The following is an 18,454-nucleotide window of genomic DNA, read 5'->3' on the forward strand; positions in this document are numbered from 1 at the left end:
TTTGTTAGCAGAGGTGGTTGCCTTCCTAAAGGAGGTGGTTGGGTCAACTACCTACACTTGGGCAGTGGGACAGGACTCAGACTCGAGACTACCAGCTAACAGTTAGTACTCCAGTAAGGTCCCCACAGCAGGCTCCACTTCAGCTTACCAAGTACAGGTGCTATGACAGTGGTCTTCACCGATGGAAAGCAAAAATGTAGTAATGTCTCTATTCTATTCCACAAACACATTACCTGTGAATATGCTGCTAATCTGGGGCACAAATTTAGTTTTACTATAGGTTTTATAGAAAACAACACAGTAAGTAAAAATTGAATGATATTCTATTCTCTTGTTTGCATTTTCTCATTGTAGGAAATAACAGTCTTAAACCAATTTCGGATCTGATACAATTTTCAGACTTGTATAACATTTATAACCATTTTAACATAGAACTGCAGTTTTAATACCAAGCAGTATTAATCTGATAAACTGAAATAGAAATGCAGACATACCATGCATAGCTCAAACCACAGTGTTGGGATTCAGCATCTGATTAAGAGCCTGTGTTTCCTCAGGATCAGGAGTGGTAAGGATTCTTAGATCTAGCCTTTTTCCAGCTGCATCTGGAAACCAGTTTTGCCTTTCACAGTCTTAAGTAGCGGCTCATTTACTGGTCACTTAGGCTGACCTTCTTTATGTATCACAATGCCACTCAGTGGGATAAAGAACGAGGTGCCTTTTTGGGAAATCATACTATGTGTTTACAAGCAGCTTCTTGACCTTAACCAAATGAGTTTGGGAGCAGCATCTAGCAATCCATTGTGTGAATTCTGCAGTTCTTCATATCAGATTTTAAAGAGCTACACTGTCCTCAAAGGTAAGGTCATATTTCTGGCCTACACCTAAGGAACAACAGAAATTTTCATGGGTGTCAGAAGTCCCTGGTGCCCCCATTATGATCATGACTGTATCCTGCAATGCTGTGCAGGCCAGATAAGCACAAGGGAGGGAACTTACACAGGACTGTAAGTTCCACACAGGAACTCTCACATCAGGAGTTTACATAACACACTGTAAATGGGTGAGACTAATTCTTCCAAATTGCATTTGTTCTGAGAAATCTCCTGAAAACACAGGCAAATTTTAAGAAGTCCTCTTATGCAATGGGTTCGTGTTGCTCCTTCTTGGTGACAAATGGCTTTTTCACCTTGTTGACTGCTTAAAGGAGTGGAAGAGTCCCAACACTTCGTGGGAACTAATGTTTGATCATTTGAGAATTATGTATTTTCACTGCATGCTGGAAATGAAGTTGAGAAACAATGTCATCTTCCTAAGTACAGTATGGTTGCACAGCTAACCAGGTTGTACAACCTGGTGTGTAACCAGGTGTGTAACTTGCACAGGTTGTACAGTATGGTTGGACAGAAGATGTCAAGAAATGATCTTTAGCATTGATATCTAAGAGCACAGCAGGCCAATCTTCCTGCATTTCAATTTTTTTTTCTCCGTGCATTCTCCTGTGAAGACTAGTAAGATACCTATTAAATAACTTCAGAACAAATAGCACCATCTGCCACATCACCACCAAATGCCTTATAGGATTCTTACTTAACGCATGGACATCACAGATGCACAGAAAATAAATATGGATAAAGAAAATCAATTAGAAACATCTTTCATGAAAAGTCATGTGAACACCAGCCAAACTTATAACTGATAGGTAGACAGTTTTGAGACATGCAATTTGCATAATAAGGATAGAAACATGGAAGAAGATTTAAACATTATTTCATTGTCATTTTCTCACAATGACATTCTCAGAGCCTCAGTACTGCATGCAAAAGCAACAGGTTTACAAGCCAAAAGATCTAGACTTCATAGAGAACTGTCAATGAGAAGAACAAACCTCTCAGCTTTAGATTGCTAATTCAAGTCCTTACTCAAGTGCCTTAGAAGTCACATTGACTACACTGAATTCCTACTTCAATCATGAGTCAAAGCCACATTTCTAAAATGAAAAATAAATATAAAGATCAAATAATTTCTGTGATAATTCTTGTCCAAGACTTACTGTTCAATTATGAACACTAAGTCTTAATGTGTCTTTCAACATCACCTAACATTATATACTGATCTAAGAAATAATACTCCATCTCTCTATGAACGCTGCCTCTCCTACTGTCTAAGATAGTTTGAACAGCTTTAGGGTACAACTAGAGATGAAGATGCAAGACCAGCACGTGGTTAATAGGACTAGTAACCATAACTAGTAAGCAACCAGATTACCTGCAGGCCATTTTTGGCAAGGCAGCAGGATTACCCTGACTCCAGTGCCAGTATACCAGTGCTTTTTTTCATACAGACATCTTTGCAATCATACCAACTAGCAATAAAATTCATATGGCAGTGTATGCAGCTTATTGCTTACAATTCTCCTTTGTTAGCTTTACCCAGTAAAGTGCTTAAAGTAACTCTTCCTGTAATAGTTCACATTTTCAACATGTCCAGTTCTGAATTCTAAACTTAATCCTATTGGTCCAATTTAATTCACTCAGAATCATCCCCTTTTTAACAGTTTTCAGGTTGAAAAATAAATATTAAAATATCCAAAACTGTATTTTGTAACCTCATGGATTTTGGTAGTTAGACAATAAAGAGCTACAAAACAATAGCTTATCTCTATTATTAAAATTTTAAAAATGGAGCAATCATTTTACAATGCTGTTGTGAGTTTTACTACTTTTATTTTGCCATGATATTTTATATTTTGCATAAAGTGGAAACATGTATAAACTGGATGCATAGTCCATGTCTCACAAACATGGTGCAATATCCTACTTCATTAATTACACAAACTACAGCCCATAGTGTTTCACTGCACAAGACTCTGGTCATCTGCTTGAGAAGTCTAAGAGCTGAAAAAGCATGTCAGATAGGAAAATAGAGGCACTACATAAAATGTTGCCTGTCCAGAACCCCTATGACATCCTTTGTAAAGTTGAATGCCTTAACTTAAATTAGCCAGTGGGCATACCCTAACTGATGGCATTTAGGCAGACATAGAAAGGTTGACTCAATCCTTTGAAAAAAGCTCTCTTTTGCAATCTAGTGTATGGGAAGGAAATGATTATAACAATTTTTATTATTCACACAGTGAAAATGGTTAGCTCCCATATGAGTATGCAGTACAAAACTTTGCATGCCTCATCTATGGAGAATGAAGCAACTATAAAGGACCCTGGACAAAGAACGCTGGTTTCCTAAGCGATAGAGGTTATGCTAATAGTCCTGGTGGTCACCAGTTCAATCTCCATTTTATTACTTAATGGAGCAACTGGAATATATGCACACGTAATGTTCTAATTGTTAATGAGACAGTTACAGCTATCATAAACTTGCTCCATATCGTCAGGGTGTATTTGCCCAGTGCTTCTAGTTATTGGAATGGGGGAAGAGCCAGGCAGGCTAGATCTGCATCCTTTAGCTTGTTTTCAAAGGAGGGTTTGAGAGTTATATCTCCATGTGGTATGGGAACAGCCGTGCCACTTCCAGTGACAAGCTGGCCCTGAGAGTAACACAGAATTATTCACGTTATACCACACCTGCCTTAATAAATTCTTGCACACTATGAAGGGTCTGCAATTCTAACACTATCTGCAACACAGATAATTCCATTGTTGTTAATTAAGAGTTAATAACACTGGAAGCCTTTAAGAGGCCAATTACACTTACCCTGGATTTTAAAACTGCCAAAATGACTTAGGAGCATAAGCGTCACTGATCATTCAGCTCCCCATTTTTATAGTAGTAGTTTATGACTGGTATGTGCAGGCATATCAGATCAAACCCCTACTGTTATGCCAGAAAAGAAAGCATTAGCTGAAAACAGTGAAGGTGTGAAGAGAGAATATTACAGCAGAGATGAGTGCAGTGATCCTCCTTTTACTTACACTGGTCTCATACTGAGTGTACTGGAGTGCTTCCAGTTGCACACCATTATGAGTAAGATGATGATCTGGAATGATAGAAATAATGTGAGTCAGAGGTAAAACATAACATGGGGAAAAAATAAATAAAGTAATAATAATAATAATAATAATAAACAATCTGAAGACAGCTGAATCTTTATCTCATGATAGAATCCTTGACCCTGAATCTTTATCTCATGAGTGAGTTAAGTAGTGCTGGTCATCTACTTTGATAGCTAGTTGCTTAGATCCTCTCAGAACTGGCAGCTGCACCATAGCTTTTACACAGACTCTGAAGCCTTTGTGATATTTCAGCCATTCTAGAAAATTCACATTTTCAATAATAAATAATGTACCCCTATAAAGTCACCTGAACACCCTGAGAGAATTATAGCCTTTATTATGTACAATTGGGGGTATATTAATCCTTACATTGAAAGATTTTTTTAGTGACCTGTCTGGAAGTTAGATAAATTATCAGAAATAGCAAAGTAAAATTACACTAAATGTCCTTTAGTAGAGCCACTGAAATGCCCTCTGCAAAATATGGGATTGTTTAGTTAGAGGAAGAGAATCCAGGGACAGACATGATCATTTTTTGTGGCATAGCTCTGAGGCTGATTACTCGAGTCAAGTGACCAGTCTGGGAACTGTGAATCTCTGGACAGTCATTTTCTTGCTATTACTAGTGGCTGTTTTAACCTACTCACCTATTAATCTACCATGCATTTTCTCTTGATTTATGGAACTTACCTTATAAGTAACATTTGGTAGAATGGTACCTTTACTCATTCAAAACAAGCCCTTCACCTAAATCCTTCTGAACACATGGGAAATGGCTTCTGAGCAACAGAAATAAAAGGGTTGGGTGGGAAGAAAGCTCGTTTAACACAAATATTGCAATATAATTGAAATTATATTAAAAAATTAAATGACTTTTTGTGAACTTGTTTAAAAGGGTCAGAAATGTGTTTGAGCTGTACAAGATTAACCTTTACTCGTTTGGGAAAATGCAGACTTCAACAGCAATCCTCTGCAGTGGTTGCACTTGCTAAAAGTTTAAAACAGTAATTTTTTCCCAAGAAAGGTCATCTTGAGCTAAAATGTCAAATAAATTATTTAGATTACTGAATTAGAAAAGTGAGGATCTGACAGGCTGAATTTTTTATGCACATTAGCCACAGTCAGGGTCTCTATATGCTCTTTTTATTAAGTGCACCCCCTTTCCCTTATTAAAAATCTCTCCATTTATTCCAATTTATTCTCCTTAATATGTATCTTAGCATCCATATAGCTGGTCCAATTTGATTCTTACTTGCACAAAACAGGAAGCACTTCAATTGACTATTGCTAAGCATTTTTTCCAATAAAAAACAGATGTAAAAAAAAAATAAAAATCTTACCACTAGTTTGAAGGGGAAATCAAGTGATCAAAAATACATTTTTAAAACCTCCATGTAGCTATTAAATCTTAGGTTCTAGCAGAAGAAATATTTTTAAGGGGAAAGACTGTTTTGAAGGAAGGCAAATTAGACTTCCTTCTAGAAATTAAAAGGACTGAAATGGAAAGGGAGTAACTTTTCTGTAGGAGCTACTGTCATAGTTATGTCCTAGAGTTCTTTATAGGGCAAAATATGAGTAAAAGTAATTACTAGAAAATTGTAGAATGTAGAACATACAGCGGCTCACACAGAGGCTTCACCCTACAGATTCACATCTGCATTTCTTTTTCTTTCTCACATTCATAAATACTAATGATCATCGAAGCAGCACAAGAGACTCTGTCCAAACACAATGCCATAGTATTCAGCTGAACAGCAACAGTAGCAAAACTTCCCACTTCATTTTCCAAAACCAATATTTGCTCAGCACCGGAGAGATCATTCTATCAAACAATTCTACATTGATAATAAGCCCCTCCTAATTGGACTTCTGCTGTGAATGTTCCCCACAGACTAAGCCATACTATGTGCACAGTAGTGTGGATCAAGTTCACAGCCTCAGCAGCTGGACCAAATGCTGGAGGTGCAGGGCATGACAAGTGGGGAGATACTTTCAACTTACCAGAAAAAAAAGCCTTTCAACATCCTTTCCAAGCCCAAGACAACTGGTGCCTAAGCTTAGCAGAACAGTGTCCTGCCAAGTTTCCCTGTCAGACTCATAGCATACACAGGTAAGGCATGTAACTGTGAACGTAGATGTTGTGCTGCTGCATGGGAACCTCCGAGGCAAAGGGCCTTGGCACTGACCTACTAAGGGGTCTCATTTTGTTCCTTTCTGAGGTCACAGGCCTGCCCTGTGCCACTGCACAGTGAAGAACACTAACAATGCAGAGCCGTGCATTCTGGAAAGACCTGGACGAACAATGCTCATGCTATGGTACATCTCAAGTACAGGTCACAGATGTGTGTGCTAGTAATTCTATTGCCTTTAATTGCATGGAGTCCCATAAAATCCCTCGAAAAGAGATGAACAAGGGAAGAGCTACCCTCAAGCACTTATTCCTTATGTCTTTTCTTTTTGAAACACCTGAGAATTTTGTTTCTTTCGCACATAGAACATCTGGCCTGTGTAGGACAGACTTCCTTTCACCCTAACCTAAGACTGCCCTGTTTTAACTTTCTGTCTTGCAGAGGCACCAAAAGTACTTAGTCATTTGTGCATCACTGAGAAAAGGGATTTAGTGAATAAGACAACCATAGACCTTACTCCTTGGTGATTCCTTCTTTGACAGGGTAAATCCCACAGAAAAACAGCGCTAATAGAGCATGACGATTTGAAGAATAGAGCCCTAACTGTTGACATTTCTGTTGTCATGTCAGGTATTATGCTATGATAAAGAGAAAGAAATATTAAAAGAATTGTGGAAAGCTCTCTGGAACTAAGTTTGTTGATGCTGCTTTACAGTAAAGGCCATTAGTACTTCTTCCATTCAAGGGTATGTCATCTTTCCTGTATGAATTCTTCTTTTCTGGGCTTGATCGCAATTTAGCTTTGCCAGGTCACCAAAGTAGAAATTATAATTTGTTATACAGTGTTAAATACTCAAGGATCTTTTCAAGGTCTGAATTTAAGCAGAAGCAATTTTGTTTTGAAAATGTATATTACCTCTGATCGTAATATTTGTAATATGAGGTAAGATGCTGCAAAAAAAAGTGGGAACAATGTACTGGCTTTGAGCTTAAGTTTGTGAATGACACAGAAAAATTCCAAATCTAAGTTCTCTAAAAGATAGAGTAACCTGGAAAATTGAATATTGAAAATATGAGATAGTCCAGTAAATAATCTTTCCAATAGTTTCCCTAAGCAGCTGGGACATACCTTGATATTAATCACTGCTTTTGATCATCTTTGCTATGTGAAATACTCATAATTTAGACAGTTTCATTGTAGTGGGTTTACGTGGCAAGGTTTTGGTAGCAGGGAGCCATAGGGGTGGTTTCTGTGAGAAAGATCTAGAAGCTGCCCCATGTTTGGGAAGGGCCCCATTGTTTTCCAGATCTGAGCCAATAAGCGATGTTGTTTTGCGCCTCTGTGAGAGCATATTTAAGACAGGGAAAAAAACGCTGCGCCAGACAGCAGCCAGGAGTGAGAGAACAGCCTTGCAGGTGCAAGGTCAGTGTAGAGGGAGGGGGAGAGGTGCTCCAGGCGCCGGAGCAGAAGTCCCCTGCGGCCTGTGGTGAGGACCATGGTGAAGCAGGATGTCCCCCTGCAGCCCATGGAGTACCATGGTGGAGCAGGGTTCCATGCTGCAGCCCGTGGAGGAGACCACGGTGGAGCAGGTGGCCCTGCACCAACGGAGGCTGCCGCCTGTGGAAGACCCCTGCCGGAGCAGATTCTGAGCCGGACCTGTAGCCCGTGGAGAGGAGCCCACGCAGGAGCAGGTGACCTGGCAGGAGCTGCTGCCCGTAGGGGAGCCAGGTTGGAGCAGTTTTCTCCTGAGGGATGGACCCGGTCGTACGGACCTATATCTGGAGCAGTTCTGGAAGAGCTGCTGCCTGTGGGAAGCCCACGCTGGATCAGTTCATCAAGGACTGCATCCTGTGGGTGGGACCCCACAGCACAGGGGACGAGAGTGACCGAGAAGGAGCGGCAGAGAAGTGCTGTAGACTGACCATAACCCCCATTCCCCCGTTCCCCTGCGCCGCTCAGGGGGAGGAGGTGGAAGAGGGTGGATGGGGGGGAAGGTGCTTTTGGTTTGCTTTTTCCTTTGTTTTCTCACTTCTCTCGCTTGTTAGTAATAGGCTTAGTAATCTTACTATCTCCTTATGCTGAGTCTGTTTTGCCCGTTACAATAATTATTGCGTGATTTTTCTCGTCCTTATCTCAACCCTTGAGCCCCTTTTCACATATTTTCTCCCCATTCCTCTTTGAGGAGGGGGAGTGAGAGAGCGGCTGTGGTGGAGCTCGGCTGCCCACTCGAGCGGAACCACAACATCAACTGTTTTGTAAGGTAAAATGTTTTAATAGCAAAGTGTTCATTGCATATGATACAAACATTTTTGGACCGTGACCATTGGCCCAGTCAAAATAAGGGTATTGTTTTTTCACTGCTTTTTGCTTCTTCCTCTTTTTTTTTTTTTTTTTTTTTTTTTTTTAACTCAAGATATGGTTGCAGATTGCTCAAACCTACAGTATTTGAGAACATTTCTTACCTTTCTCCTTTTAGCGATTTGTAAAGTTTTTTATGCTAACATTGTTGGACAAAACTGATTCTGCTATTTTTGAGAGGTCATATTGACAGATGCCCTTTGATAGAAATATTTTTCATCCTATATTGAAGTGCAATGCAACACTGGTGAAACAGTTCACTAGTTGTTTTCAGGAGAAGCTTTTTGTTCAACCTGTGTCTCAATTTCATTTATGTAACAAGGCTGTTTCCAAAAAGGCTGCATAGACCAAACTGACACCTGGTGTGTTGACTCCTACCAAGACGGTCATTTCTGCTCTGAGGAAAAATCTGTCTGAGAGAACTGTCTGGGTAGACTGATATTTCATTTTGCTTCAACAACTTAAATTAAAGTAATACCAAAGTTCTATGTGTCAGTCCTCCCAAGTCCTTTTCAAATTAACACTGAAAAGGAAATCCATCCATATATACATATGTAAATATTCAAAGCCAGCTCCCAAACAGTGGCATTATCCATGCGTACCTGTGGGCTTGCCATAAAAATGAATAGGAATATTTTCGAATATTGCCAAGCTTGTACGATATTTCTGAAATAGGTGAGAGAAAGCAGCATCGTTCCAGAAAAAAAAAAAAAAAAAAAAAAGGAAGAACATTTACCAGTTGAAACACAGGCAGATGTCACTGATAGCAGATGGTTTTAAAAACTGGCATTTTAAGACTGCAGCTGCCTGACTGTGTTATACTTCCACCCTTGACTGGAAGATTGGATAAAATGCTTTTGTAAGAGGGCAGCTTTAACAACAAAAAGAGTATAAATGACTGGACAGCTATAAAATCAGGTATTTTTTCTATTGCATACTTTTCTAAAGCTTTAGATTTGACTAGAGAGACTATTTGTGTCAAAATTTGTAGAAAGAGGAGAGACGTACTTGCTCTGAATATTTTTAGGTGTTAAGTCCATATGGCTCCCTGATGCTATCTTATTTCAAGGATATTCTAGGATTGTTTAAAGAAAAAAGATGGGACAATCACAGAGGAAGTCCTCACTGAAGCCTCTTCTAATCACAAAAAGGAGAGGAAGGTAACTGGAAACAGCTTTCAAAAATCTAAGGGCAAATTATGCTTCATCAGCCTCACTGTCTTCTACAACACAATGACTGGCTCTCCAGGCCTGGGAAGGGCTGAAGATATCATTTACTTCCAAACTGGATGTTTTTTTTGGCATAGCATCTCTGTAGCCACACTGGGGAGCTATGGATGGGAGCGCTGGACTACCAGGTGGATGAAAAATACACTGGACTGTGGGGCTGGAATGTTAAAAGTGAGCAATTCAGTCTACATGGTGACTGATTATAAGTGGGATTCCTCTGTGGCAGATACCGAGGCTGATGTTGTTTAACACATTCTTAAATGTGTTAGACAATGGGATGATGTGCACCCTCATGAATTTCACGGGTGACACCAAAGCTGGGGGAATGCTTGATGCTGTCAAAGCTAGGGACACCACTCTGAGGGATTCTCTAAGCTGGAGGCTGAAGAAACAGGCTGACAGGAGCACCAAGTTCAGCGAGGACAAAAGCAAAATCCCGTCTGGTTAGGATAATCCCATCCATCATTACGTGTTGTCAACTGACTGACAACACAGTAAGTCTGCAGTTTAGGGGTTCTGGTGGACAACAGCCTGGACATGAGCCAGGAATATGTCCTCGAGGTGATACCACTAGCCACTGACAGGGCTTTGTTTACAAGAATGGAACCGGTGGGTCAAGGGAAATGATGATTCTTTCTGCCTAGCACTTGTGAGGCTGCATCTGGAGTGCAGTGTCCTCTCCTGTTCCTGCGAGAGTGAGAGACCCAAGAGAACCCAAAAGAAGGGCATCAAGATGGGTATGAGACTAGAGTACATGATATATACACATATACAGGCATATACACTTAAATGTACACATATGCATATCTGCATATGATTTGTGTAGATATACACTGAAGCTGAATGGACTTTATTCAACTAGGAGGTAAGAAGGTGAAGGGGATCTTTTTGCAGGCTTTTATACCTAATGTCTAAATGCAGATTATAGAGAAGAGGGAGAAGAACTTGTCTTAGAGATATTCATGGAAAGATAATCATAGCAATTGGAAGTAGCAGCAAGGTGAATTCCGACTGGGAAAAAAAAATCACAGTGAGAGAAATTAAGCATGGGAACAGGCTAAGGAACCCCTTTCCTTGTGGATTTTTAAAACCTGACTGCAAAAGGCCATGAACAATCTGATCTATCTTCAAAGTTAGCCCTGCCTTGAGTAGGAGGTTAGACCAGATGGCTTCCAGAAATCCCTTCCAGCATTAATTTATTCTGCTTCCAAGATGTGTCAGAAAATTTTTAAAAAGGCTGAGAAACATTATCTCTGCTGACCTAATGATCAGAGATATTAGTCTAGTGACTAGAATAAGCCTGAGAATTTTAAAGGTTATGATTCATGGAAACCAAAACTGGTTTTCTTAGTCCCAGTATGGAATTGTCTTTCTAGATCAGAAAGACCTACTATGAGAAAAGTCATACTTGAATCTTCAGTATACCATGGCATGATTTTACCCCCTAGCTGGCCTTACTGTTTCTTACTTTCCTTCTGTCCTTCTGATTATTTTTTTTTTTTTAATTATTATTATAACAAATTCTAAAAAAATTTAACCTGGTCATAAAACAGAATTCCTACATGCTTTGACCTTTCGTTATCATGTTACGGTTAATAAATGTAAATAATATTGAATTCAGACAGACTTCTTTGGGTATCTGAAGCAAAATTTCCACAGAGCTTCAGCAAGACCACTTTATAGAGTATTCTGAACTGCCACAAGTGGAAATAGGTTTTTAAACATAACTGCAATAAATTTAAAAAGTTCTTCAGTATTGCCCTACAAAGGCATTTCAGTGAAGAAAAAAAGCAGTGAATTGCCACTGCTGTTGCAACACAAAACATATTTTTCATTTCAAGGATTGTACACAATTTGTATTTTCAAAAATGAAATTTTAAATTTTTTTTGAAATCTGCACTGAGGTCCATCAACTTTGGTAAGCTGCATATGTCAGAAATTGTTGTACACTGTGAAGTCAGATTATTCAAACAGTTATAGATCAGCAAGGAAAGTTAACCTTGTTCAGCTTGTAATGTCAACATTTTAGTGCCCAGAAGCATGTGTTATTTAGCCAAAGAAAAACATGTTTGTCTGATGTCCTCATAGACCATTAACAACAACATCAAAAAAAAAGGTACAAAGGTATCTGGCTTTGATTTCCTAAGATCTGGCATGGTGTATCAGTCAACAACTTGTTTTGTGATTTGCATTTTTCAGCAGACAACAGGCCTTAATTTAGCACAACCATATTTTGGTAAAACACTCACATACATTTATGGAGGCATATTTAACATATGATGCAGATACATGTTCTTTCATCTCCAGAGAAATCCCTACAGTCCTTTTGAACTTTATTCTGGAGTTAAAAATTTGGCCTCTGTTATTGTCTCTGTTTCTCAGTTATAATCATAATCATAATTATATGGCTATCTAGGCAGATACTGTGTAAGTGAACACATCCCTTACATTTTTGTATTAAATGGTTAGTACATTTCTGAACACAGACATGAGTCCCTGATGTCCAGTTAGCTGTAGAAACCTCTTACACTGCTTGGCTGCCATATGATTTGAACAATGGATTTTGAGTTCTACGTTTTTTTTTGTTGTTGTTTTGTTTTGTTTTGTTTGTTTGTTTGTTTTGTTTTGTTTTGTTTTGTTTTGTTTTCCAAAGGCTAATTAAAATCAATTCCATGGCTTTTCTCTGCTGTTGTAGAAGATGCTGTGGTTAGATGTTTCAATCATTAGCAATATGGTACTGCTGGATTAAAAACAAATTTCCGGAAAACATAGTGATGACAGTTAGTCTATGATAACCTATGCAATTGCTAATGAACAAAACCTGCCCTGCCTTTATACCTGAATATTTGTTGATGGTATCCAAAAATAGGGATGACAGGAATCAGCATTCTGATTTACTTTTTAAACTATATTAATCTACTTAGCTGTTCAAATTTAATCATAATCTGTATTTCACAGAGAATCCAGATGATACAAATATTTGTTTTCATATCATTATGAATATTAAATATTTCAGAATTTAGTTCTAGAAATATATTTTCTTGTTCTGGTTACATCGAGTCACACAACTTTTGTTTAGATTTAGCTCCCACATTTAGTTCTTAAGCCTTTTCAGTTAGGCTGACTAATCAAATTCTAGTCCTACCTTACACAATGTAAAACTAGTTTGAGATCAGCATCAAAACATTCTTGAAAGCTTACAGAGTCCAATTTAAAATCATTGGACCCAATGGAGCTGAAATCTGTCCTACATTGAAGGTCAACGGGTCTTGTCACTGACATAGCCAAAGAGGATTTTATTTCAGAGGTTTGCAGAATCAGTGGCTTAAATGACAAGAGAACAAGAAAGAAGACTTTAATAATTATTTTGGAGGGTAGAAGCAGAAAGAGTAGAAATGAGTAATTGTAATTGAGTAAGAGTCAGTGCTGTACAGACATCACAGTCTAAACTCTTCTTCCCTTTGTGTCTTTTTTCACAGTAGGGTTGCTGTTTGCCTAGCCTTTGAGAAGGGGCTATCATTACCTTTCATGTGAAATTATCGTAGTTAGAAGCATACAGCTGAAACAGAATTTTATCATTTGTGAGTTAAACAACTGTAAATATAATAGATATACACCAAATGGAAGTAGAAGTCCTTGTTCTGACTGATTTGGCAGAGGAACTTGCAACTGAGTCCCTTAGTTCTCACACTACTGCTTCATTGGTTATTATAGGGTTGTTGCATCTTATGCCCATCTCGGGGACACAAGAAACCTTCCAACAAAATTGTAATTAAATTTGATGGATTTCCATCAGCCTTACTTTAAATACATCAGTGTTTTTCATGAAAAGGAAAAATATTATCAGGTGATTAAAAATATTATCAGGTGATTAATAACTAGCTCTTTTGGTAAAAACAAACAAAAATATCTACTGTTCTTCCCCCAAACTTGTTTTGCTAGATATTAAATTTTGTAGTTCCTAAAATAATTTAATTAGGTAGATGTAGTATGTCACTGGTAACAAATCTGAGCCAACCCTTGGAGTTTACTATCTTCCTTTTTTGTACAGTTACTACCTCTTTTATCTGACTGATGTGGTCCTTACAGACTAGGAGCTATTTTAGTGTAATTTCCTAAAGGAATTATAGTAGACTGTGTCAAACGTCTTGCTAAAATGAAGGCAGATGCAACCACCACTCTCCCCTCACCCTCTGAGCAAGCTGTTTCATCACAGAAGGCAATCAGTTGGTCACGCATTTACCACTGGTGAATCCATGTTGACTCTTCCCAATCACCTTGTCTTTCATGATCATGGAAACAACTTCCATCAGTGCCTGTTTCATAATTTGTTTAGGGACTGACTTGAGGCTCATTGGTCTGTAGTTTCCCAGACCTTCTCTTTTAGAGATGGGTATGTATTTGTCTTTGATGGGTATGTATTTCAGGACTTCCCCTGATCTCCCATAACCTTTCAAAGATGAAACAGAGAAACTCTGCAGTGCTATCGGCCAACTATCTTAGCACCCTCAGACACATCCCACTATGTCCCATATGCTTGAATATGTACAATAACTATAGGTGGCACTTGACTCTCCTCTTCAGGCAGGGGTTCATCTTGCTTTGTCATTTCTTTTTGGCACAGACTTGCAGGCTAAGTTTACCATTGAACACCAAGGCACAGAATGCATGTCACCCTTTTCTGTATTGTATTAACTAACATGTCAGCTTGTACTAATGTTCTGTAGCTGACCTGCATCTTCCTTGTACTTATGCTTGTTGCTCACATATCTATGCCTTTCTTCTTATTCCTAACATCTTGTATTAGATTGAGCTCCAGCTGGGCTTTTTGCCTCCTCTTCACCTCTGACAAATATTTCTGTCTTGCTCTCTGAGAATCTGTCTCAAAGTCACTGCTCAATACTTTGTATTGGTACCTGGAATTGATAACAGACTTTGACTCTTAATATATTCATAAACATTAAGAATAAGTAAAATTCACAGTAACAATTCCACTGAACAAAATTCAAAATAGCAACATATATGTTATTACCATGTCATCTCATCTGCTAGTTTATTTTCTGAGCATTTTCAAAATTCTTTATGACTTAGTTTTACACTATGATAGCATTCAAAAGGGAAGGCCTTGTAGAATTGTTACAGAGGTGTGTTTCAGTTCCACACAGAAATTTTTTACCATAATTTCATGGTCAATCAAGCTGCTACTACATAAGAGGTACATAATGAATTCTACAAGGAACGCTACGAGGACCATGTGTGCTTGTGTACAGAAAACGAATACATCTATGTATAGTATCAGATACAGGCATAATGCAAGGATTAAGTTTTTATATAGGCATCTCTGAAGAGACAGCAAGAGAAAAAGCAAATACAGGCATTTGATATGGGCTGGCAAGGAACACAGGAATGTGTGTTCTATGAAATGTGCATGTGCACATGGAAAGTACACATTTGTTACGGACAAAAGTGCTTATGCCAAAAGACGTTTATAGACAAGAGTATTTGTACAGTGTGTGCATCTGTGTGAGGGAATTTAGCATGGAGTTATAAACCTGCTTGTGCATAGATAAAGGGAGAATATTTTGATTTGTCTGGTTCATTATGTATATACTAAGGCAGCGGATCTAAGTGATATCAATCTTCACTATACATACATATTTACAAAGTATGGACTTCATATTTTAAGAGGAACGATATTCCTGTATGAAGCCTTGGTTGGTGGCAAAATGGGAAAACATAGCAGAAAGAAGGGAAGGGAAATGGCAATAAAAATAATTAACTACACACTAAGATATAATAAAACATCCCATGTGTTGCCTTGTTAAAAGTTTTGAAGCTTTCATTGTATCACCTGGAAAAGCTTCGTTGTTTTCTTTATTAACATCAACTAAATTTAGTCATTATTTATGTGTCCAGCAGGACAAAAAACAAACAAACAAACAAACAAACAAACAACAAAGTATTGGTTATTTTTACTGTTGTTTACTTCTAATATTTTTATTCTTATATAGTAGCTCCACTTTGACAAACACAAATTTTCCAAAGATTTCACAGATCCAATTTTGCAGGGTTGGAAGGGTGGTTATGTTTTTCTTTTTGCATATTTCCTTGTAAAAAAAACTTTCTTTGTAATACAGCTTGCTGCTCTGATTATTACTTCTGCTTTGAGTGGCACTTCCCACACCACCAATCATTATAAAAACAGACTTTGCTGCTAATTTCCTGGAAGATTCAAATACTCTTACTTCAAGGTCATCTCAAAGGATAGTTTAAAGAGCTTTTTCTGTAAAATATGTATATTTACATGAGCACGCATAAATGGTCACCAGGGAAGATAAGCTATCAGAGAGTAAAGAGATGTCTTGCCTTATACAGTTCACACACCACTGAAGCAGATAAAATTGGTTTTGTACCCAGCCTATGAACACACTGTTAGGAACTCTGTCCTGAAAATTGATCTATAATACTGAGATACAATTCAATGCATCTCTTTTCATAAATATCTAACTGTGGCATCAAAATCCTACTTCTCTTGCCTGAATAACCATCTGCTGGAGTTCCAGCAGGTAGTGGAGTGACTTCACCTGTGTGCTCAGGACACATAGGAACAGGCTGCACGTATAGGTAATTAGAGCATTTGTATCAGTGCACAAAGACATGAGTACAAGTTTACAGTTATTAAAGTCAGACACATGACTGACTATGAAATGTTAAGATTAAATCTGTTTTTATTTTTAATTACAAAAGCATCCAGTATCCATTAACCCGCCTTTTTTCAAGCCTCTGTGTGCACCTTTGTATTCCTGCTTGTCTTCCCTGTCTCTAGTGAATAACATAACATTTCTAAAGCACACTACTGTGCTTTAGAAACAAGCAGGACTGTAACATTACTGAGGTTCGCTTTTGTTCTGCCATTTCACTCTGCCGCCATGACCTACCCGTACAAGCTTAACTTCAATGTTCTGTGAAATTTTTATATGAGCATAAGGGTGCATATGGGCTTTAACGTTCTTAAAATATATGGTCAGCTCAGTAATACACAAAATCAATTGTGGGCATGAGCAAGCACACAGGGATTATTCACAGCTGGAAAGTGCTCAGAACCTTACTAACTAGCACAGAGTTAGGAGCTATTCCAATGTATTATTGGAAAAAATGAGAGCACATTGTAGCGGCTGTCACATGGCAGCTCCTACAATTTTGCCTTAGAGTTACTGCCACTCATTTCTCTTCATGTTACAGTTTATGCAATACATAAACTTCTAAACTAAAAAAGAAATACGTGGGAAACTGGAGAATATATTTGTTATCCACTTGCTGCTACAGCCAATAGCTAAAAGTCCTCCTGACTTCATCAGGGAAGAGAATCCAGCCCCATTTTTTCACAGGAAAGCATACTTAGATGTGATCTATGTGATGAAGAAGGAGAAAAATCTATGAATACATGTAGCCAATTATTCTATAAACAGCCAAGGTGCAACACATCCCTATAGAATAAATCCTGTTTTATTTATTTATTTGCTTGTTTATTTCTAGTATGTCATGTGAAAAAGAAAAAAATGGTAAACATCAGTTGGCAAAACACAAAGAAAAAGTGCTTGAGTCTAGAGCAAAGAAGACACTGAGCTATAATAAAAAGCATAAAACCAAGAAAATTCGTTTCTTCTGCTGGTATAGTTAACAATTTGCTGGAAAAATCCATGGAAAACTCATTCAATCCAATGGAAAACTCATTCAAACTTCTGTGATCCCAGTGGATAAAACTAATTTAGTTGATTATTAGTTGATACAGCCTGAGGAATCATTTTACTGGTGACCTCAGAGAAGAACAGAACTTTTGCAACACCCATCCATATGGATGCTTGGGAAAGGCCAATTCCATCCTCCAAGCACCTGAGAGAACCTGTGTGGCAAACAAAAAGATGGACCCAAAGTTTTCTTAATTAAGACACCTTAATTCTTTTGAGAAGGGTGGAATAAAAAGAAAGCTTCAATTGCCTTTATGATACATAAAATACTAGAACTTTGGAGGCACAGGAAGAAGTCATATAGATAAGAGCTTCTACTCCTCCAGAGACGGGGTGCACCAGTTACAAAACTACTCACTTTGGAATGGAGGAGGAGGTGGCTCACACTGGTTCCAGCCTTCCTGCTTCTGTGATAAGTATAATTTAACTCCTCTTATCTTTTCACCCTCATTGGTTGACACAGAGTCTTATTTATACAAATTGCAAGGAAGGGCAAAGTTAGCACAAAACATTGTCAAACGCACTTTACATGTGAGTGTATTCTGCCTTCTTCAAGCTTATGGTGAGGAATCATTCCTCTTCCTTCAGTACCGTATCAATTAAGATAGATGCAGCAGAGCTCAACTTATGGTATTTTATTACATCACCCTTAAAAAAAAACAAGTATTTGGAAAGAGTAGTCCATAATCCTGACAAAACTGAATGGCAGTCACTGAGCTTTTTTCAAAGTAAGGCTAATTTGTCTGTTACTAAAATGTCGAAAAGACCTATTATGACCACCATTTCATTCTCTCTATGAAACATCTGTGTCAACTTTCAAAAGATTTTTCCTTCATGTGACTGATTTTGAAAGATAATTCCTTTACAATGATGATTTCAGCTTCTAAACTACTTGCATGTACTACTACTCCATTTAAAGCAATCCATTAAAGGCCACTCTCTTTTCAAAAGGACAATTCAAATATATGACAGAATC

Source organism: Aythya marila (genome assembly GCF_965140915.1).
Source record: "Aythya marila genome assembly, chromosome: 5".
Taxonomy (NCBI): domain Eukaryota; kingdom Metazoa; phylum Chordata; class Aves; order Anseriformes; family Anatidae; genus Aythya; species Aythya marila.